Source organism: Talpa occidentalis, unplaced genomic scaffold (assembly GCF_014898055.3).
Source record: "Talpa occidentalis isolate TD23 unplaced genomic scaffold, MPIMG_talOcc4v2.1 talOcc4.10, whole genome shotgun sequence".
Classification (NCBI taxonomy): Eukaryota; Metazoa; Chordata; class Mammalia; order Eulipotyphla; family Talpidae; genus Talpa; species Talpa occidentalis.
Window position 1 is genome coordinate 82,809,963 of NW_023600993.1, and position 23,822 is coordinate 82,833,784.

Here is a 23,822-nt window from a genome sequence, read left to right on the forward strand (position 1 = left end):
TGTCAACCCTAGCTGGGAAGATTCCTACTTCTGTGTTCTCCTGATCCCCCTGAGTTTTAATGCTATTTCTCTGATAGTTATCTGAGGCAGTTATTGGAACCACATGAAAACTAAATGCAATTCTTCCACAAAGATTTGCACAAGAATCTTCAGAGCATTTAATATTCCCAAACTGGGAATAACTTATGTCCATCTTCAGCAGAATGAGTAGATAAATGGTGATCTTTATACTTTGCAACAATGAAAAAGAATTGTTTGTTTATTTGCTTTATGCTTGGCCTCTCCAATGCATGGCAGCAGAGTGATCTTCTTAAACCAGAAATGAGATGTCACTCACCTGCTGGAACCTTGTAAGACTCCCCTGCTGGAGTTGACTCCCCTGCTCCATCTGCCCCTCATGAACTCTTCTTCAAAATCATCCTCTCTCCTCCTTCCCTGTCCCAATCACACCAATTTTTTTTTTTCAATTTTTCAAACCTAACATGGCCTTTGCTGCCTCAGGACCTTTGTATATGGTGTCTCCCTTTCTGGGATGGTCTTTTTCCAGTTCTTTGGCTTTTTTGAGTATCAGTCATAATGTGCCTTCTTTAGTCCTTCTTTATCACCTCACCTAAGTTGGCCATCCAACCTGGGACACAGTCAGCTCCATTTATTATTTCTTTTAGCATTCATCATGAACATAATTATTTTTTATTTGTTGACTCACATTTCAAGCCTAAGAACACAAGTCCACCGAGAACAAAGAGCCCAGACAGCCACTGTGTATACAATGATTTCTCTTCCAATCTCCCAGGCTTTCTGGTGGCAGGTGACATACATTTCTTATCTATCATTTTATCACTATTCTAGTGGCTGCCAAGTAGCATGGGACCAGAGAAACGTGGCTGTGCTAATTCATATCAAATGAATGAATGGTGCAGCCAATAATCTGGGCACAAAAAAATCTGAATTCCAAGAATATCCATAACTGGAAACCTTATCAAAAACAAAGAATAAAATTTAATAGACAGAGTATAAACATAACCTGGGAAAGATCGCGTACGTGACATTCGGCTTGAAACCAATATTGGGTTCAGTTCTACAGCAAGGTGAGTCCTCCTGTCCTAAAACCTTGTATTTGTGAAAGGCTATAAAAAACATTTGCAGAAAAAATATGTTCACAATAATGTTATCATTTAATCCTCACACCAACTGAGGCGGCAGATGGGGCAGACAGAATGATCTCAGTCTGCCTGTTAGGAAACCTAGTCTCTAGGTTGGTTAAGTGATTTCCCCAAGGTCACCCAACAAGGCAGAGGTGGCGCAAGGATGCTGTGCCTTTTCTCAAGGTTGCATGATTTGTATGCAAGGTTGCATATTTGTTCTTCCAAGAAACAAAATTAAACATTCACGTCCTGCAATATCTACACACATCCCTGTTTCCTAAAGTGCAAATTCCTGGAAACAATAACTTGGACCAGCCACCTGGTTGGGCCTGACCTTCTGGCCTAGGGCCAACCGTACACAGGGGTTTCATCCCATCTTTTTTTCTGAAGATATGCTGTGTTATTGAAAACAGGGAGCAATTTATTGACTATAAACCCATTAACTGTAGTTTTTCTAAGTTAAGTTTTTGCATTTACTTAATACAAATTTTTTGTGGTGTACACACAGAAAATTACGCGCCTCATAAGAATACAGTTGGAGGAAATCTCACGAGCTGAATGAGCCATGAGCCTAGCATAGACCAAGGTAAGGACATGATCTGTTCCTCAAAAGACTCCTTGGACTGCTCCTTAGTCACTGTTCCTCACATAAGGTGACAGCATCCCGAATCCCAACAGCTTAGTTTTCCCTCTTTTTTTGCTTTATATAATTATTCATGGATTTTTGTTTTTTTTCCTGACTCTTGTCCTCCCACCTTCTTACACTACGTGTACCCATAAGGTTCTAGGTTCAAATGACCCCTTCATGGACTAAATTCCCATCCCTTTAGACTGGAATTTGAGGTCTTTTGTAATTTATCTCTCACCTATGTTTCCCTTTTGGCTTCCAATTCTCCAGGAAGCGGGGGTGGGTATCATCTTGAATCTTTACCTTCACATCTCACTTTCCATCAGTGAGGCCCTGAGGTTCAGCCCAACCACTGAAATCATTGATGATTCACTGAGCACCTACTATGAGGCAGGTGTGTTTGACCAGCTGGTGTATTACATAAATCAAGATCTCTGCCCTGTAGGAGCTGACTTGGGAAGCAGTTAGAAAACAAACCATTTCAACATGATTTCATTCTAAAAGTGCGCCGGGGTACACCTATCCAGTCTAGCGGACCAAGGATGTTTCCAGGAGAGACCAAGGGGAGACTTAAAGGATGATCCGAAGGGAAGTTTAAGGTGATAAAGGTAGAAGGAATGGTGAAGCCCCTAAAGGGCTTTTGAGGGGAAAACAGAAATGGACAAAGTCACACTCCTGGACCCCAATCCCAGTGTTTGGAGGAGTCTGAGAAGGAGACGGAAAAACAGGGTCAGAGAAGCAGAACTGGGAGGAGTGGCAGCCTCAAAGGCAAGGAAGGAGAGATTTTTTTTTTGAGGGACGGCAGTGCCTACATGCCTAATGCCTACAGAAAGTTCCAGTGAGAGGCACATAGAAAATATCCCTGCATTGTGCAAGTCAGAGGAAATGGTTAATTTACCCGGACAGTTTCAGAGGGAAACAGGACAGAAGCCAGATTGCCAGGGGGCTGAAGAGAGGAGGGAAGTCAGGGGACTAGGAGATAGGGCCTGGGGGTAGCTTTTTCTAGAAGCTGAGCTGAGAAAGGGAGGAAGGTGCAGGCACTGGGGAGGGTGCAGGTTTTAGAAAGGGGAGGGTCATCTCTGAGATTCAGAGGAGGGTTCCTCAGGGAAGGAAGCGGGATCCCCTTAAGGGCAGGTGAAATTGTGAAGAGGGAGTGGGACTAAGGCAGTACACTGCTCCTGAATGCTCTAGAAGCAGGACAAAAGTAGGAGAACATAGATAAATAGGGAATTTGAGGTTACTGGTGGGGTGGAGGGGTGGAGAGGTGACTTGTGAAAGACAGATAAAGGGTGAAGGGCTACCCAGGAGGGAGACCCCACATTTGTTATGTTGCAGGTCTTGGTGACTGACCTGGGCTGGGCTTCCATGGACCCCAGTGAGTGTGGAACTTGGGTTGGTAGTGAGTGAGATGGTCAGGGAGGCAAGGAGGGTGTACAGAGGGGCTGCTGAGAGTGGGATCAGTGGTGGATGCCCAAGGGGCAGGGAGTGCCTTGTACATAAATAATCCCTGGGCCCTCCAGTGTGTGTTTGTGTCAGCTGAATTCCCAGAACTGGTAAGAGTATAGGAATAAGAGTATGTGCATTTAAAGAAATGTTTTAACAATATATTTGCATTTAGATATTGTCAAATCATGTTCCAAAAAGGTAGACCAATTTAGACTCCTTACCTTTGATTTGAGAGGGTCCACTTACCTTTGCTCTACTAACCTGGGATTTAACTCATCTTTATCAACCTGATAGGTGAGAAAAAAAATACATTGATGACTAATTTTTTGTCGCTTTTGGGAGTTAGAGGCCCCCAGCCCTCAGAGAGGGACTGGGTCACGTTCTGTAGTGAGCGTTTATGAATCCCCAGGTCTTGCACCTGCTCTTCTAGGTGTTCACTGCCTGGACCCTCAAATTTTCATTTTCTTTTTATTAAGATTTATTTATTTATGCATACAAAAGCTGGGGTGTAGTCCAGAGGTGTAGGGGGTGAGAGGATTCTTCAGAGACAGAGTGGGGAGCAGAACAGTTTGATTGACTGAAATACACTGCTGAGGGGAGCAGCGAGTAAGACAGGAGAGGTCTGCTGTGCCATGTGGGTCAGCTCCCTGGGCAGGAGCTCGATCTCATGCTGCAGTGGCCATAGCTTGATAGTGCTGATTCTTTAACCCCTGCACTACCAGGGAGGCCCTCATTTGGGTTATTTTTCAATTTTTCTGTTATTGGAAACAATGCTGCGTGAACATCATTGAAAATACAAAAAAAAAAAAAAAAAAAAGGAAGAAGATATTGTTCCAGGAACTCTTGGGCTATCATGCTACCCATACCTGGGCCTGCCCACTATGAGACTGATTTAGAGTTTCAGTTCCCCCAACACTTACAGATGATGGTGTGGACACAGCCCATGCTCTGCCTAAGCATGTCTAAAGAATTGGAAGGAAAAAACCCTGAGATAACTATCATTTTGCTTTTTTCTGTTATTGAAGATGTATTAAAATTATATTGATCCTCTATTACTTGGTAGAGTCAACCCAAAGTGGGAGGGGGGTTGTGATGATTTAGATAAGGGGTTAGTATACAACAGCCCTCAGTCTGTTTCTGTGCCAGTTTTTTATAGATGCACATTTGAAATCAACTTTTGTTTTATTTTTACTTTTTATTTTTTTAAAGATTTATTTATTTATTTATACAAGCACTGGGTACAGTCAGAAGCACGGGAGGGTGAGAGAATTCACCAGAGCCAGAGCAGGGAGCAGAGCAGGCAGAAGGACCGAAGTACACTGCTGAGGGGAGCAGCGGGCGGCAGGAGAGGTCTGCGCGCCATGTGGGACCCTCCTCCGGTGGCCGGGGAGCAGCCGGGGATCGAACCTGCGCTGCAGAGGCTGCGGGCAGCCTCGCAACCCAGTGCTCAACTGCCGTGCCACCTGGGAGGCCCCTGAAATCAACTTTTGTTTTATTTTATTTTTTTTTTTAAAGATTTATTTATTTATTTATTTATTTATTTATTTATACAAGCACTGGGCACAGTCAGAAGTGCGGGAGGGTGAGAGAATTCACCAGAGCCAGAGCAGGGAGCAGAGCAGGCAGAAGGACCGAAGTACACTGCTGAGGGGCGCAGCGGGCGGCAGGAGAGGTCGGTGTGCCATGTGGGACCCTCCTCCGGTGGCCGGGGAGCAGCCGGGGATTGAACTGGTGCTGCAGAGGCTGCAGGCAGCTTCGCAACCCAGCACTCAACCGCTGCGCCACCGGGGAGGCCCTCAACTTTTGTTTTAATTGCAACATTTAACTTTGAACTCCAGCTAAGCAAAATTCCCTCCCCCAATTCCATTCTCACCATTAGTAGGTCTGTATTATAAAAAGATCATACCAAGTATTATTATTGTTGTTATATTTTGGATTTCATCAATACAACTTTGTGGAAATTTTTTCCTCATTATTTAAGGACTTATATAATAGCCTTGATTTTGTCCCATGGTCTATAGTGCCTAAAACTTTCACTATTTGTCACTTTACAGAAAAATTTGGTGACCCTAGTTCTAGACTTCAGAGAGATATTGGAAGTAGACACTGTAAAGAAAAGCAGTGCATGAAGATGCATAGCCCCAACCTACAATTACCTCTTAGAAATAACACAACCTAGAAATGATGAAGATTTTAATCAAATTATCCAGGTCATGAAACATTCTTGATATATGCTGCTGACTTTGTTTAGAGTATTAAGGTGGGAGTGAAAAACCCTGTTTGTATTAGTTGTTACAGGAAGGAGAATGAATGGTGGGGAAAGGGAAGAAGAAAAGAATGTAGTTTTTGAATTGATGATGATAGAAATAATTATATAAATAGGGACATTGATTGAACACCTGTGTAATCCAGCACTAAGTAAGTACTTTGTATAAATGATCTCATGTAATCCTCACAAGAACACTGCAAGGTTGAAGTCGGGGTCATCCCTTATTAAAAAAAAACCAACGGGTCCAAAATGGAGTCACTTGTGCCAAGCCCACATCAACAACCCAGGATTTAATAATGAATTTAATTGTGGTTTCAACCCTTCCCAGGAATGCAATCTTGGTCAGTCCCAGTCGAGAGAAGAATAGCAGGTAATCTGCATGATAAGACGCCCCTGCCCTCCTTTCAGGCAGGGAGACCTTGCCTGCCACAGTCTTTTCTTTTGCTAAAACCCTCCTGGTCCCACCCGCATTCTGACTGCAAAAACTCACCTTTACCTCTCAGGGCACCTTCCTAATTAGCTAGATGGGATGCTGCCCAATTTATGAATCATTTAATAAAAATAGGGATGAAGTGTCTTTTCTTGGGGGGGGGTGATAATTAGGTTAGATTTTTAGATGTACAATTTTAACAGTCGTCAAAAGTAGTACTTCATCCTGGAAAAAAATAAGAAGTAGCCAGAGGCTAGCTGATGAAGGGCCTCCAATGCTGTGCTGGGAAATAGCCTGTTTCTTTTTATCAGGTTATTCTGCAGATGGGAGGCTCTGAAGGATTTCTTGACCAAGTGTGAGTTGGTCAATTCTGTGTTTAGGGATGATAACAAGGGTGGCTTTGGAAGATAAAACTCAAGGCCAAGAGGTCAGAAAGCAGGTTTCATGAAAATTCAAAAAAGTCTGAATGAGGATCTGGGATGTGGAGAATTCCAGACATACTTCCCTGCTGGGATGGACCGCAGGAGACAGACTGGTCACAGCGGCTGAGGGACAAAGAGTCAAAGTGGACTTCCAAGTTTCTGACGGCAAATAGGAGAATCCGGACAAGAAACAAGTTTGTGGGGGACCTCCCTGGTGGTGCAAGGGGTTAAGACACAACCTATGAAGTGATCCCCAGCCACTGCAGCATGAGTTCTATCCCTGACCAGGGAGCTACCCACATGGCACAGCAGACTCGCCCACTGCTCCCCTCAGCAGTGTATTTCAGTCAGTCTGCCTGTTCTGTTCCCCACTCTGTCTCTGGTGAATCCTCTCACCTCCCCCCCACCTCTGGCCTGTACCCCAGTTCTTGTATGCATAAATAAATATTTAAAAGAAAAAGAAACAAGTTTGTGGGAGGAGAATAATGAGTAATGGAGATGTATTTAAAATTCCTGGGTGATATCCAGGGGAGGTTGTCTCATTGGAAATGTGTGTGTGGAAATTCAGGAAGATGTTTGTCCTGTCTGGAGGGAATTTGGGAACCCTGAGAAGGATGATATTTGGTGGGGTTTAGAAAGGGAGAAAAGGGAAAATGTAGATGTTAGGGAAAGGGGTGCGCATGGACAACTCATATCAGCGTGAGATGGGGAAGTATAGACATGAAGAATCCAGTGGTATTATCACTTGAAAAGGGTTTCAAGAAGGAAAAAGTCAGTGGAATGTTAGAGTCATCAAAGAAAGAAGAGACTGTCAACAGGCTATGGGGTTTGGCAATTAGAAGGTCACTAGTGACGTATGTTTAAGCAGGAGTGACTGCCCCTCAGGACTACTGGGGAAGGGGGGAAGTAAACATAGCCAGAAGGCTGGGGAAGTCAAAGTTTGTTTTTTTTTTTTTTTTGTTTTTTTTTTTAAAGGATAGAGAAAATCTGTAGATTTCTATGGCAGGAGTGGGAGACACTGAAGATTCAAATTTTAGCTCATCTTTTTTTCTGGGATCTTACATCCCTCGCTGAGCAGGACACATAGGACCCCTGCCCGGATCCCTCCCAAAAAAGGTTGCATGGAAAAAAACCTCTTACTGGTGTATAAGAATGTGGGGATGTTAAATGCGCAGGCACATTTATTTCTGTAGCGTGCTGGTCACAGAATCTTCTCCATCTTCAAGGGGAATCGAAACACCTGGGCTTCCTGTGTGTACTGAATTCTACAAGCCCACCACTGAACTTTTAAAATACAAGTTATTGGAGAAGTAAATTGGGTTGCACATGATTGAATCACAAAGACACAGACTATCCTCTTTTGTAAAATTCCCATAGCTGCAGGACACAAACATACCCACCTGCCACTGATATGGGGGACGCCTCTGACACTGAATCCCCCAACTTTGTCCAACAGGCAGAGTTTTCTCGATGATAAATCTGCTCCATCCTGTACGGTCAGACACCTTTCACAATTCTTATTCCGTTGTAATAGCAACCATGACAGTGGTTATTTTTTTCTGTTTTGGGGCAGGGGTTCAGACGGTCTTCAGCAGCTGCTGATGGAAGATTGTGATTTCCCCAAAAGGCAGCACCAGAAACACCTGGGGACTCGTCAGAAATGCAAATTCTGTGGGTTCCCTCTAAGACCTCCGGGGGCGGGGCCCATTCATTAGCGCCTTAATGAGGGGGTAGGGGGAGGGCTGCGTGAGACTGGGGGCCACGTGCAGACCTGCTGCCTTGCGCTCAGCGCCCCCTCCCCAAGCCCTTGACCTCCCGGCCTTTCCGAAATGCAGACTATCGCGCTGCACCCCGGCCCCACGGAAACGAATGGCATTTACATGCGATCCCCACGGGTTTCGAGTCTGCGAAGCCTGGGCGGGTATCCCCGTCTGTGGCATGTCACGAGGATCTCTTTTTCAGTAAGTTAAAAAACCTGCCGGCCTTGCGGGAGACTCGGTGAAATTGCCCTGAAACGCCCAACCCACTCAGCCCAATGCAGCGTAAACTGCTTGATTATCTTCACCGAGCGACCACAGGGTCAGTGTCAAGCAGCCTAAAAAGGGGGTGCCGGGAGGGGGACACTCGAGGGCCAGCGCTCTGCAGTTCAGGTAGGTCCCTTGGAGCAGGTGTGACGCGAAGGGACGAAAAGGGGGCGCTTTCCAAGCTGGGGAGGGCAATCAAAGGAACGTGGAGTTGGGGGGGCGCAAGAACGGCGCTGGGGCGAGGGGGGGCGCCAGGTGACACCCGGGGCTGCCCGGCCCCGGGCTCCCGGGTGAGCGGGGGCAGCCCCTTCCTTAGGGGGAGGCCGGAGGGCGGGGGTCGGGGCGGGGAGGGAGGTGGGCCCCGAGCCGGCGCGGGGGCGGGCGGCTCCGCGCTCCCCGCCCCCGACCCGCCCCTCCGCGGCGCCATTTTACAGGCGGCTGTCGCGGGCGCTGGAGGCGGCGGCGGGCATTGCGGCTCCGAGGCGCCGCGCGGGCAGCACGGGCGGACTGCAGCCAGGTGAGAGCCGGGCCGCCGCGCCCTCCGCCCGGCCTGCCGGTGCCACCTGCCCGGCCGGGCCGCGAGGCCCCGCCGCGCCCACGAGGCCGGCCTGGCACGGCCCCCGCGCGCTGTCACCGGCCCCGCGGCGCGGCCTGCGCCCCCCCACCCCGGCCGGGCTCCCCGGCCCCCGGGGCGCGCACCCCTGCCCACCGCGGGAGCCGCCGGGACCCGCGCCCCCAGGCCGCGCCGCGGGGAGGCCGGCGGGGTCCTCCCCGACTCGCGCTGGTCGCCGCCGTCCCCGCCCGGACCCTCGGCCCGCGCGCCCCGGGGTGTTTGCGCCTCTCCGCGCCGCAGGAGGTGCGCGCGGGCATCCCGCGGCCCCGGGGCCGGGCCGGCGAGAGGGGCGGCGGAGGGGGGGTGCCTCTTGCATTTTCTGCTTTTCCCCTACAAAAGCCAGCGCCAAGTAATGTTAGAAGCCGCTGCTCCGACCCCACGGCCTTTTTCTCTGGCCTGTCCCTCCGGGGGTCGCGGGTCCCCCGTGCTGCTGCCCTGCTGGGCAGGGAAATTGACATTTTCGAGTGTGGCTACTTTAAGGGCGCGCAGATTTTTCTCCTTCCTTTGACACTCGATGTCCCCTTGATGGTTAGCTGACAGGAACTCGGCCTGCAGGCTGGGGGTTTTAAGCATGACTGATGGGAAATTCTTGATTGTCAGGGCGAAGGGTAAATGAGGGCAACTGCAGGTGGAAGAGTCACCCTTAAGGGATTTCTGGGCCTGGGCGTTAGCAGTAGCTGTTACTTTTATTCTCGCAGTGCTGGGAGAGGGGAAGATGCTGTCCCTGATGACATTTGGGTCACCCGTGCTGGGAAGGCGGTGGATGTGTAAGGCCAGGGGACCCGGAGTCCCCAGACAGCCTGGGCTGAGCTGTCAGTAATTGGCCATGTGACTTCAGGAGGCCGGTTTCTTCTTCTCTAAAGCCAGAAACTAGAAGCAGAACATCTTTATTTTTATGGTTTTACCTTTGAATGCTGCGGGACTGGGCCTCATCTTTTGCAGTTGTCTACACTTGCCTTTTTGTCTTTACACATCACTTGGCCCTCCATGAAGGTGTTTGAGTCTGGTGAGATTTATAAAGAGCCTTTCAGCTCCAAAATTCTGAATTCTGTCTATTGGGTGACTCTGTCACCCACTGCCTGGGTGACTCTGTCAGGGTCACTTGTGAACCTGTCACTACTGGTCTCTTTTCACTCATCCAAAATTTAATGGCTTTTGGGCATCCACCTCTTGAAAAGCTAGCAGTGGGCGTGCATAGTATAAGTCTTTATGACACACCTGTTAGTTAAAAAGAGGTGAGTGGGTGTATCCAGCCAGTTACCTGTTTCACCTCACAGCCTGAGCCTGACAGATCTGCTTTCCAGACTCTTTCCTTTGCCAAAATGGCGACCATCTTCTTTCTTTGAATACCAGGGCATTTCTCTTGTTTTCTTGGCTTGGAGGGGGGAAGTGATTTTGTTGTTGTTGTTTTTTTTTAAAGAAATAAGTATTTCAAAAACTTTTCATATTGATGGTTTTATTTTTCTTTTCAGATGGTTGCATGGCAGTTGTGTTTTCTGACCATGCATAGTCAATTAAGTTGAGCCTGTCTGTTAGGATGTTTCAAAAATATTTGTCAAAGTACCTGGCTAGAACATCCGGGAAGGTTTTGCACAATTTCATCACACACTGCTTATCCCATTTGCGAAGGCAAGTCTAGTGGACTTGGCTATGAAGACTTTGGGTTTCAGGGAAAGTTCATGTAGCCTTCCGTCAGTCTGTCCCTGAACTTGGCACCAAATCATTGTTGAATAAATCCCAGTCTTTTGCCCTCAAGGAGCCCAAGGTCTAGTTTTTATTTTATTTATTTATTTTTATTTTTAATTTTTTTAAAATTTGACCCATAGTCTTTATTTATTTATTTTAAAAGATTTATTTATTTTTATTTATACAAGCGCTGGGTACAGTCAGAAGCGCAGGAGGGTGAGAGAATTCACCAAGCCAGAGAGGGGAGCAGAGCAGGCAGAGGGACCTAAGTACACTGCTGAGGGAAGCAGTGGGCGGCAGGAGAGGTCTGCGCCCCATGTGGGATCCTCACCAGGTGGCCGGGGAACAGCCGGGGATCCAACTGGTGCTGTAGAGACTGCGGGCAGCTTTGCAACCCAGCGCTCAACCGCTGTGCCACCGGGGAGGCCCCCAAGGTCTAGTTTTTAGATTGAAAATCCTGACATTGTCTCTAAATACAAACTTGGGTTCCATTGAGGCCCCATTTGGGGGTTCATTTTTGGCACCACTGGTAGCTTAAGGAATTTTTCCATTTGGTTAAGGGGGTTAAAAGTCAGTAGTAATAACTTGTAGTTATATAGTGCTTTGTACGTGTAAATGAAAGCTTTCTAAAAACTTTATTTAATCCTTTTTAGGCTTTTAAATTTTAACATTTTATAGCCCTTCCCTGACCTGTTTCCAGGCTTTGCCTATAAAAACTCCCACATACCAGTTCCCAATGCTGGGTAACCTCATTAATTCATTTTCACATCCTGCTGTTCTTCCAGTCATTCTCTCCTCAGAAGGCTGCATGTCTGGACTTTCTTTTATTCTTTTGCTAGGAAACATTTCTGCTGCAGGTTAAACTGTGTGTTACTGCCCAGGGGGTTTAACTAGTGTTCTTTCTCTTCTTTTTCTCCCTGATTTTGCTATTCCTAGCCTGTTATCATGTCACAGGTTATAGAGTGTTGGCTCTTTAATAATTGAGGTTGGCTTGTCACCTGTGCTTTTCATAGACCTTTTACACATTTAATGCATTTATTGAAAGCCTACTGTGTGCTAGGCAGTGTTTTGGGGCTCTGGATTCTACATATGGAGATTCCTGCCCACTTGGCGCTCACACTCTGGGGAGGCAGAAAGTGAGATTTTTTATCCTCTGAATAAGAATCTGGCAGGATTGAGGGTGTTAACTGTTGGTGTGGTAGCTGAAATTTAATTTTTTTAAGGATTTATTTATGCATACAAGAACTGGGGTATAGGCCAGAGGTATGGGGGGGTGAGAGGATTCACCAGAGACAGAGTGGGGAGCAGAACAGGCAGATTAACTGAAATACGCTGCTGAGGAGAGCAGTGGGTGAAGCAGGAGAGGTCTGCTGTGCCATGTGGGTCACCTCCCTAGCCAGGGATTGAACTGTGCTGACAGCGGGTAGCTTCATAGTGCTGAGACTTAACCCCTTGCGCCATCAGGGAAGGCCGGGAGCTGAAATTTTTGGAAGGGAAAGCTTGAGTCATCGTTGAGTGACATGAAGTCATGTGACTATCTGAGGGCAGCATTCCCAGTGGGGGAAACAGCATATGCAAAGGCCCTGTGGCAGGCTGGAAGAAAATTTGGTGGTTGAGGTCAGACAGATAATGGGAGTTGGATCTTATAAGACCATAGGGCACATAATAAGGCCTTTGGATTTTACTTTGCAGTTGGGGTGGGGACCCCCAGAGGGTTTGGAGTAGAAGAGGGACATGAACTAATAAACTTTTTTTTTTTTTTTAAAGATTTATTTATATATGCACACAAGATCTGGGGGACAGGCCAGAGGTACAGGAATGAGAGGATTCACCAGAGAGAGTGGGGAACAGAACAGGCAGATTGACTGAAATACACTGCTGAGGGGAGCAGCAGGCGAGTCAGGAGAGGTCTGCTGCGCCATGTGGGTAGCTCCCTGGCCGGGGATCGAACTCATGCTGTAGTGGCTACGGATAGCTTCATAGGTTGCATCTTAACCCCTTGTGCCACCAGGGAGACCTGAACTAATAAACTTTTAACGTGGACTCGCAAGGTGTTAGAGAATAGAATGAAGGTAGACAGGGAGGGCAGGGTAGGGCAGCACCACCGAGGATGGTGTGCCAGACCAGGGTGGTAGGGGTTGGGGGATATATGAAACGAAAGACGCTAAAGAGAGGCTGAGGAGATTGCTGATGGACCAGATGCAGGGGGGGTGAGAAAGAGAATTTAGGGCTGTGCCAAGATTTCTGACCTGAGCACCTAGAACGACCGTTAATTGAGAAGCCAGAGGTGCAGTTTTAGGGCTTGTTGTCATGCCAACCTGAGGTACCCAGATGCTGTGGTACTGGAGGGGTGGCTGTTTTGGAGGAGGTTCTCCTTCATGGAAATGTACATCTTCTAGGGAACTTTGACTGTCCTTTGTTTTCTCTCTGACCTCAGGCAAGTCCCTGGCCTAGAGTTTGGGTGACTTCTAAGGCTGCCTGTGAAAATTGTAATTTATTCATTAACCGTTTCTCGTACTACTTCAACTTGGGGTTGCTTGTTTTGGAGGTATGGAATCTAAAAACAGCACCAAAAGCAAAAATCTATATTCATCAAAAATGACTTTTGACAACTTCCTAAATCCCAGAAAGTGTGGTAGACATGATTTGTACAAGCACTCTATACCAAAACTATTTAAACATTCAAGTGTAATGAATGCAGTAGTGAGCAGTACATAATTTCATAGAGGTTCACACAAGTATTCTCTCTGCTGTGAACTTTTCAGCACCTTCACATTGCAGCTCACAGCCTCTTCCTGTTAGCCATTGCCATTGTCTCAGATTCTTCCTTATTCATTGTCTCTCTGCAGTCTGAAAGAGTTCTTCAGTGTCCTTGCTTGAGGTCAGGGTTGCCTTGGGCCTTTGCTTGCCTGCCTGCTCCAAACCATGGCCCTCTCTGCTCAGCAGTCAGGAAATTTTTCATTATGTTCTTTAAGTAGGTTTTGTCCAAAGTAGCTGATCTTCAGAATTCCTTGTGTCAGTTGACCTGGTACATCTCAATGAGTGGCTGGTGGAGCTGACCCATCTGGACAATAATAAGCTTTCACTTATCTATACAAGTCTTAGAGTGGATGTCCCCCATGTTCTACATTGAATGTGCTGCAGTTTAATAAGATGTACTTCTGTCCGGGAGCGTCTCCAAGCAACAGAGGTGACCCAAGAAAGACTGGGCAGCGAGCACCAAGTGGTAGGGCTAATGCAATAACGATGGTGTCCGTGGTCATCAGTTATGTGCTGGGCACTTGAGGTCATTGTTGTTCATCCTAACAACCGCAGGCAAGGTGGTTCTGATCCGCGTTTTATCATTTAAGGAACCAGAGCTTGGTTAACTTCTCTAAGTTAACTTCTGGGTCTTAAATTCTCTAAATGCTCCAATAAAACCTGGGGCCCTAAGTGATAGTTATTCTCAGGTCTTCTCTGAAGCTCTGGGTTTCTGAATTCTTGTTGGCGTAGAAGAGGGCAGAGAAATTAGTGTTAATTGGGTGTCAGGCAGACTCTGCCTAGCATGTCTCTGTTCACTAATGTCTCTTAATTGCAAAGTGTTAACAATTAGAATTTGACCCCTGGCTTGTCAGATTGACCAGCTGCAAGTTAGACTCTAACCCTCTGTGCCTCTGTGTTTCTTATACCTTTTAAGGACTTGGGGTTGAAAGTAGAGCTGGGTGGGGAAGTGGGAACAGCATTCCAGATGGAGGGAATAGCATGAGCTAAGGGGGAGAGGTATGTGGAGAGGGATTGATTGTTGGAACAGTTGAGGATGGTGGTAGGTGGGAAGGATGTGCAAATTAAAGGTCCTTTGACACTTGCTTGTGGGAACTAAATTTTGTCTGGAAGGCCAGTTCCCAGAGGAGTGACAAGAAAACTCCAGGACCCTGTGCATGGAAGTGTGCCTGGAGGGGGCTGAGGACTGAAGGAGAGCGGGCTCACACTTTCTCCTGTCTACCTCTTAACCTGCCTGTTCATTCCCTGCTTTGGTGTTTGCTCTACGCACACCAGGTTGGGATCCTCAGTTCCTTCTGTTCCTCCATTTGTTTCTGTAGGGACCTTCTACAACCCTCACACCACCATATGTACTTTTTTTTCCCCCCACACTGTTTTTGAGGAGGTGGCTTTCCTTAGCTCAGATAAACTCATACCTACCACCACCTTCATTTTTTTTTTTAAAGATTTTATTTTTGTGTGGATGAACTGGGTGTAGAGCAGACATACTGAGGGTGAAAGGATTCACCAGAGACAGAGTGGGGAGCAGAACAGGTGGATGTACTGAAATTCACTGCTAAGGGGAGCAGTGGGCAAGATAGGGGGGGTCTGCTGCGCCATGTGGGTTAGCTCCCTGGCCGGGGATCGAACTCACGCAGTCATGGTGATGGCACTGACCCTAGACCACCAGGGAGGCTTCCACCACCTTTATTTAATTAAAATTGTATTAACCTTTTTATTCTGTACTATCACTTCACATGCCTCTTGCATTATGACTACGGATGGTTTTTCCTCTACCCTGCTTCTTATGGGAAGCACTGCTGGAAATGCAGTTTCTCACACATTCCACTGGAGTTGGGATTTCAGCCTCAGATTTGGTTTGGCTTTCTCCTCTGCAGATCTGGCTAAAATCCTTTGTTGTCTCCAAACAGATCACCTGCCTAGTGGTACTGTCTCTTGTCTAAAAACAAACTTGAGTTTCTCATTCACAAAGTCTGAGGTGGAGCCTGGTAATTTTTGTTTTTGGTGGGCGGGTGTGGCGGGGGTGGGGGGAATAAATGGAACCAGGGCACCTGTGTTTTTAAGTCGAGTTTTATTGAAACCAATCCAGCCACACCCGTTCAAGAGACCAGATGACCTGCCACACTAAACCATTTGCTATCTGTTTCCTTCTGGAAAAATTTTGCTTATCCCTGTTCTCTGCTTCACAGTATATGAAAGTGCTGAAAACTGTGAGTTCTTATTTTGTTATCAAAAGCTCTGTATTCAAAGATGATATTTCATAGGTTATTCCACAGAAGTATGGTATGGGGAAATATATGCATATTTCAAAGTGTTAGGGAATATAACAAGCATAGCACTTTGAAATCTTAATGCAAGGTTTTTATTTTGTTTGAGAAGTACTAGTGCTTGATTTAATGTAAAACATTTTCCCACCTTAATCTTTGAGTAAAGTTGTGGTACTGGATGTATCATGTTTGAGCCTGCTTTCACTATTTGAGGAATATGCTTATTAGGATTTACATTTTTTTGGTTAAGAGTTGCAAATTTTGATTTGCAACTCTTTGCTTTGATTTCAAATCTGTCAACCTTTTTTTCAATCCTTGCCTTCTCTGCTCACAGATCCTATATTCACTCATATTTCTTAGTTTTAAAAAAATATTTTGCTATAATTTGTATTAGTGTGGTATGAGGTAGTAACTGTTTTCCTCTGCATTCCATTTATTACCATTTATTATTTCACTCTTTTCTCATTAACTTAAAAATAACACCTTAATCATATGCTGAATCCTTAGATCTGTCACAGGACTTAATGTTTCATTCCATTTATCTGTCTGTTCCTTTGCCATGACCTTGCTATTTTCATAGTTATAGGCCTACACTCATTTTTTTCCCCTGTATTTTTCAGTTTAGGGTTTCAAAATAACTTCTAATGGTAGTTTAATTAAATGTATGTATAATTTGAGGAGACTTGTCATCCTTATAATAATATGTTCCATCCATAAATACAGATCTGTGCAGGTGTTTATTGATCATTTCTGGATTTTTCCTAGTATGTGGTCTTTAGATGATTTACTGCTTTCTTATAGATGATTTACTGCTTGATACTGTAAAATATTTGCTATCTAGAGTGAGGTTTCTCCTTGACCCTCCTGACTGTTAGCTGATTGTCGCGGGGTAACTAACCACCTGTACAGTTCAGGTAGTTAAAACTAGCCAGAATCTGTGTCCTAACAATTATTTCTTGCTCACAATTTTCTGGTTCTTTGTTAAGTCATGAGTGGGGGATCTAGACTCCTATCCTGTAACACAATTGACTTCAAAATGTAACCCAGTCTAATTAGCCATGGAATTTTGTGCATGGAAGTTTATTTTATAGGCCGTATTTTCTCCCACAGTTCTTGACTGTGTCCTAGATGGAGTGGATTTGTCTTTGTGTCTCTGAAGTGAGAGAGCACCACACACTGTGTCTGCGGGACCACCTTATCACAGATTTTATTTTTCGGTTGATCCTCTTGAATTTCTTACCTAAGAGATCATAATAGTGGAAAATGATTTTTTTTATACATTTCTTTTTAATAAATTGTAGGGTACTTACAGAATAGGCTTTAATGTGTTGGTCCTTGTTTTCACTTTTTATTGGAATTGCATTATTGTATAAGTTCTTGGATGATAAGAGGTGTCTACTGTTCTGTGTCTTTTTATACTAAACCACGAACGTCATCTCCTTGACATTGACCTGGCATTGTATGTACCACAGAAATTCTTGGGAGAATCTGTCCTTGGGAGAATTCTCCAAATAAAGCCCAGTTTCCCTGCTGATGCTGATTGAGGATGACCTCAAATTTCTTGCCAGGAGGAATTATCTCTTTCCTTCAGGTTCATCTCAAGGGCTTCTATTTTCTAGCTATGCTGTCGTACTGTGCAGCTGCTGGCATCTTTTGTGTCAGGGATTCTGCCCTGCAGTCTTTGAAAATGTTCCCTCCTCAGAAGTTGTGTGGGTTCTGGTTTCTCTTCCTTTATTCTTTTGTCCCTGTGAAGATAAACTGAATACGCCAACAATATTGATATTTGTCCTTTCTGTTGAAGTTCTCCTTTTTGCACTTGCCTCTGGACACCTAGTGTGAGTGCAGGCCCTGCATGTGTGCCCTCCAACCCCCACCTGCCCCATGGTTGGTGACATTGACACCCTCACACCCAAGCTCTGTCAGATGTGCTGTAGACCTCACCAGCAGGGGCCTGGATGGTCTTGGAGCAGGAGGTACCTCTTAACCTTTCAGAGGCCGTTGGGAGCTAGATGGGGTAGGGGCTCTTGCTTTATTATTTCATTTGGCGGATACAAATGGACAAGGGGTCCATCCATTGCCATTTCCTCGTGTTCAGTCAGAGCTTAGAGCAACGCTCCCAAGTGGCTTCAACTTTCAATTTCTGTTTTCTGAAATCTGCTACTTATTGTTTTGGTTTTGAACAGGTGTCAGTTGGCTCCTAAAATAGATTTCCCAGATTGTTTTGACTGACTCTTCATTGATATACATAAGTGTGTGTGTGTGGTGTGTGTGTGTGTGCACACGCGAGATCAAAAAAGTTTCACCAAGTAGCATGTGAACCTCCTAGTATTTTCTATCCTGTTTCATGAAGAAAAAATTATTTGTGACATTCTACATTTTTGGTGTGTGATCTGGTCATGAAATACACAGCTTTGAAAGAGATACGTGGCTCAGAAGTAAAGCCTCTTAAATTAGTGGCTCGGAAGTAAAGCCTCTTAAATTAGAAAGGTTATTTATCCGTACTATCATAAGGTAAAGGGACCACATGAAGTTCTGTGGGAATGACAGGGAAGGGGCTTTTGACACAAAAACCTAAATTAAAAAACCCCATGTTTATTTAATGAAATTAGAATTGATTTAGTGAAATGAAATTAAGAAATATAACAAGCTATCAATGGATATAAAAAACTACTAAGGTAATTCATATCCAGCCATTTATTTATTTTTAAAGATTTATTATTTATGCTTAGAAGAACTGGTGTTGTAGGCCAGAGGTATGGGGTGTGAGAGGAGTCACCAGAGACAAGGCGAGGCAGGACAGGCGGATCTACTGAAATACACTGTTCAGAGGAGGAGCAGCAGGTGAGATAGGAGAGGTCTGCTATGCCATGTGGCTTAGCTCCCTGGCCTGGGATCACACTCTGGCCATAATGGTGGTAGCATTGAGACTTAACCCCCAGGCCACCAGGGAGGCCCATATCCAAACTTTTAAAGGAAAGGTGTGTTCAGTTGTTTCATACTCACTGAGTTGTGTAACCAACACATTATCTCATTTCAGAACATTTTTATCATCCCCAGGGAACCTTGTATAGTCCCTCCCTAGCTCCTGGCAACCTCTAATCTGTTAGGTATTTCCATGGATTTGCCTTAGCTGGATGTTTCATTTAAATGGAATCATACAATAATGTGGTCTTTGTGATTGACTTTTTTTTTTTCCCAGCATAATATCTCCATGGTCGGGCTTGTGTCAGCACATTTTACTTATGTTTTATTTCATGGATGTTTGGGTGGTTTCTGTATTTTATATTATTCTTTTTTTTTTTTTTTTTTAAAGATTTATCTATCTATGCACACAAGAGCCCGGGGTACAGGCCAGAGATGCGGGGGTGAGAGGATGCACCTGAGACAGAGCAGGGAACAGAACAGGCAGATTGACTGAAGTACATTGCTGAGGGGAGCAGCAGGAGAGACAGGAGAGGTCTGCCTCACCATGTGGGTTTCTCCCTGGCTGGCCTAGGCTGTGGATTGCTTCATAGTGCGATGCTTAACCTCTTGCACCACCAGGTGTGCATTTCTAATGGTCTCAGAAACATTTGTTGAAAGGCTATTTTTTTTTTTTTCCGTCGAATTGTCCCAGTGTGGGAAATCTTCTGACCATAATCACTTTTTACATGAATATTTGTGTCCATTTCTGGATTCTTAATTCTCTTTATGTGTGTAATATATGTGTGTGTAGTATTTTGCCTTACTCCTACAGCTTTTGTGTTCAGTTTTGTTCTTTTCTTTCTGTTGTTTTATAATTTTTGTGTAAGTTTTAAAGTTGGCAAGTGTGACTCTTCTAATTTTGTTCTTTTTCAAGATTATTTTGGCTCTTTCCCTTTAAATTTTAGCGTTAGTTTGTCAGTTTTTGTCACAAAGGCAGACTTGGCTGTTTGATGCTGATTGCTTTGAATCAGTAGATCAATTTGGGTAGTGTTGCCAAAAGTTACATGTTTTTAATTGGAAAAATTTCACCAGGCAATATTTATCTGCACTGGGAACAATGCATTCTGAATTTTTCTTCTAAATCCTCATGTAGCGTGCTAATTCCTCTCCCCTTTTTTTAATTTCAAAAAATTGCTGGCCCCAACACAGTGAATTTCTGTATTTGCTCTCATGGTTTGAAAGACAGACTTCAAATTGGTGGTGTTTAACCTTGACAGCAATTTTTAAACTCTTGCCTGGTCTTCCAGACACTGGGGCTCAGTTGATCATAGTGTAGATTGAGCATTGGGGTTTTAAAGAATCTCCCAGGTGATTTTGTTGTGCAACCAGACTTGAGAACCATTGCTGTAAGTTAACTAAACTGTGGATTATTTACTGCTTTTAAAGCCTTTGTGTATTTGACTAAACATACTACTGACTGGACATGTTCAGATCACTTGCTTTAGATCCTCATGTAGAAAGGATTTTTCCATTTGGTGAATAATGTGAAGAGAGGTGGTTGGTATGTGCAGCTTTTAAACAGTGTTTGATAAGATTCTTCTATTTCATTGTATAAAAATCTTTGAACACACTGGTTTTATTTATTTTTTATTTTTTATTTTTTTAAAGAGGCATGTTTATTTATTTATTTGTTTGTTTGTTTTGTTTATACACGCACTGGGTAGTGCGGGAGGGTGAGAGAATTCACCAGAGCGGGGAGCAGAGCAGGCAGAAGGACCGAAGTACACTGCTGAGGGGAGCAGCGGGCGGCAGGAGAGGTCTGCGCGCCATGTGGGACCCTCCTCCGGTGGCCGGGGAGCAGCCGGGGATCGAACCGGGGCCGCAGAGGCCGCGGGCAGCTTCGCAACCCAGCGCTCAACCGCTGCGCCACTGGGGAGGCCCTGAACACACTGGTTTTAAACAGGAAGAGTTCTTACTAGAAAAAATTAGAGTAAGTGCTAATATTCTATTTACTCAGAACATCAGAGAAAGCATTTTTTAGACTATTGCAAAAATTTAATAAAAGTTTAGTAAAATGTGTATCACCCATTTTTCCTATCATAGTAAAACAGTGCTTGGGGGAATGGGGCATGGAGGCAATTGATTTCCCTGGACACAGCCACTGCTTTTACTCAGCCCCAGGCTTCTAACAGGGTACTATTTCCTCATATCACCACCAGTCTTATTTGTCTGTTGGACACTAGTTGCCATCTCCGCACATTCACCTGTCATAAGAGTCACAAAGGGAGCTCATCCTCATTGTATTCCTTGGACATGTCTGTCAACCTTTAACGTCAGTGGTTATTACTTCTCACCCATAAATTTTTTTCAGTTCAGGAGGGTGAACTATGCTCATGGTGTCTATTGGCAGGCTCAGAGATCCCGCCAGATGAAATTTGTGCCCTTCCTTACACTCCCATTTGTGCACTTTCTCTTAACATATTCATGATTTTGCTCTTGACTTCCTCCCCGGTATGTGTAGTTGTCCCTACACTAAATAGAAAGTAGGGATAAAGCAGAATCCTTGGGCAGAGTGTCTGTGATTTCTCAGGAATATTTGGGTCCGTTGACATTTTTGCTATAGGAAACAGTGATTTGAGTTAGAATATGCAGGGAATTCACAGCTGTTTTAGGAATTCTCATGTAGAGGATACTGAAACTATTGTAGAATTACTGTTGAAGTACATGAAACTTTTGGTCAGAATTAAAATCAGAATTATTGGAAAACTCACTGGAAGTGGGACTGGTATCTTGTCCCAGATTTTAAGGAGTATTAGGTTTCTGGTGAAAACTTACACAATAAATAGCCTGTTTTTACTCTTCGAATTTTCTTTCTTTCTGCATTATCTGAAGTTCAGGTTCTGTGTATGTGTGTATGTATACACACACGTATATTTATATTTGTTTCAAAGTAGAGCTCATACAGGGGCTTTTAAAGGCTGTTTTTTTTTTTTTAACTTAGCAATACATCTCAGGCATATGATTAAATCATTAAAGTACTTTTAAAACGTGGTATTTAACAGCTCATTTGTGCTGAATGCATCATGTTTTACTTGACAAATCCTTCTATTGTTGGGCATTTAGCTTATGAGTTCAATTTTTTTCCTCCCCCCCAACAGAATACAATGGTGAACTTATATGGAAATCTATGTGCATTTTTTCCTGACTATTTAGACTACGTTTTTTTGGTAGGACTTAATTTGCATTTTCAGGGTTTTGGCATATACTTAAAATACATGCCACATATTTCTTGCATCCAGGTTAATACACAAGGAATTACTGCCATATTTATACTTTTTCTTAAACAAACTGGGTCAAGAGTAGAATCATGTTTGTTTTACTCTTCTCCGACAACTAGTGAGCATGAAAATTTTAAAAATATTTTGGCCATTTATATTTTGTTTGACTTTCATTTCCTTTACCAGTTTTTCTAGTCTCATGTTGGGCTTGCCTGGTGATTTATGGCAGTTCTGGTGTTAGCTGAGCTTATTTCTAAACTGATAACTGTCATTAGGCTGCATTTTTTAAGTTAGTTGTTTTGCCAGAAATATAAGTATGGCATTATTCCTTAGATCCTCAGGTAATTAGGAAGATGGATGAAGTTCCTATTTTTCCTGAATTAAGTGCTTATTACCCCAACTGGAATAATGGGATTTAAAAGTTAACTGAAGGGAAGGGACTTTTAACCTTTTGAAAGACAGTTGCAACTTAAGCCTGTGTGCAAAATTATTTTTAGAGACTTGTACATTTATATTTTTATATTTTAATCTTTTATTAATTATAAATGTAATACTTGTTCATTAATGTGTCAAACAGAAGAAATAAGATACCACAATCTCACACCCAGGGAAGATCATTGTTCATGTTTAGGTGAGTGTCCAGACTGCTGGACTTGTTAAATTAGTGTAGTTTTCATGTAAAAATGGAGAAGTTGTATGTTTATTTTTTCTGCTTACTAACAGATCAAAACTGTTGGCCCATGTCATCAGATATACTGTAGAATGACTTTGTAGTAATTTTATCAAAAAATCTTATTGTCGTAATTCAGTTGACCAGTCTTTTAAATAGTGGAACAAATAAAATTTCTTCAACTAATGTGAATATAATTATAGTCATGTAGTTATTTTCCTATATTCATCTAGTAATTTTCCTTGAGCAGTGATTTTAATTGTATGGATTTTTAAAGAGATGGCTGTTAAACATTTTAAAATTATTCACAAAGAACATCTAGGTAAAAAATCATGGTGAATATTCTTCTGAACTTGGAATTGAAGGGGTTTTCTGCAGTTTCTTCTGTTACTTTCATACTTAGATATTACATTTACCTTTCAGAGACATTTTTACTTTATTAAATATTTGTTTATTTTGTAGAAGATTTGGGATGTAGGTCAGAAGCCTGAAAAGGGGGTGGTGAGAGGATTCACCAGAGAAAGAGTGGGGAGCAGAACAGGCAGATCTCCTAAAGTACACTGCTGAGGAGAGCAGCTTGTGAAACAGGAGAGGTCTGCTGAGCCAAGTGGGACAGTTTGCTTGCTGGGGATCAGGATGGAACTCTGGCCTTAGCAGTGATAATGCAGAGACTTAACCCTTAGGCTACCAGAGAGGCCCAACTTCAGAGAGATTTTTTAAATAACCTTTATTTCAATTGGTATAAATAAAATGGAAAGAGCAATATTTTGTTTTTCTAGGGAAAATGTTTGCAATGTGACATAAGGTTAATGTGCTTAATTTATAAGGTGCTCTTACAAATAAGGAAAAAACAATCCTACTGGGGAAAAAAGGCAGTTAAAACCCGTAAGTGACCGAAGATACATGGATCAAAGAAATAAAGATTGAAACCAGATGTCACTCTTTACATGTGAGATTTGCCAAAGTTAGTGAAGTTAACATACAGTTTCCTTGTGCTTTTGTCACTTTTCCCAGGATTTGGGAAAGATTCCAATTTCCCTTTTCTTCCTCGGAAGGCTGGGATATAACTGAAGTGTCTAAAAAACTGGCCACTTTTGAATATATTTCTTTGCTTTTGTAGTCTATTCATTTGTTCAGGATTTCAAAAAATAGTTTTCCTAAAAGAATCACCCACTTCACGATTTTCAGGTATACACATGTGCTTCTTTTGGAAGTCTTTTTTAAAAATGCACACTTAGTGTAAAAAATACTGAAGAATACACAGTGTTTTGTGTTTACTC

At 43.8% G+C, this 23,822-nt stretch overlaps 1 protein-coding gene across 4 annotated transcripts in view; it reads left to right on the plus strand.

The window, feature by feature from the left end:
• The first annotated feature begins 8,820 nt into the window (after positions 1-8,820).
• The window catches only part of SLC23A2 (solute carrier family 23 member 2), a 107,061-nt gene continuing 92,059 nt past the window's right edge, over positions 8,821-23,822 (plus strand). For all 4 annotated transcript variants that reach the window (XM_037495102.2, XM_037495082.2, XM_037495091.2 and 1 more), the window contains exon 1: positions 8,821-8,881. The gene's annotated coding sequence lies outside the window, so the exon portion shown is untranslated. The remainder of the gene's footprint in view (positions 8,882-23,822) is intronic.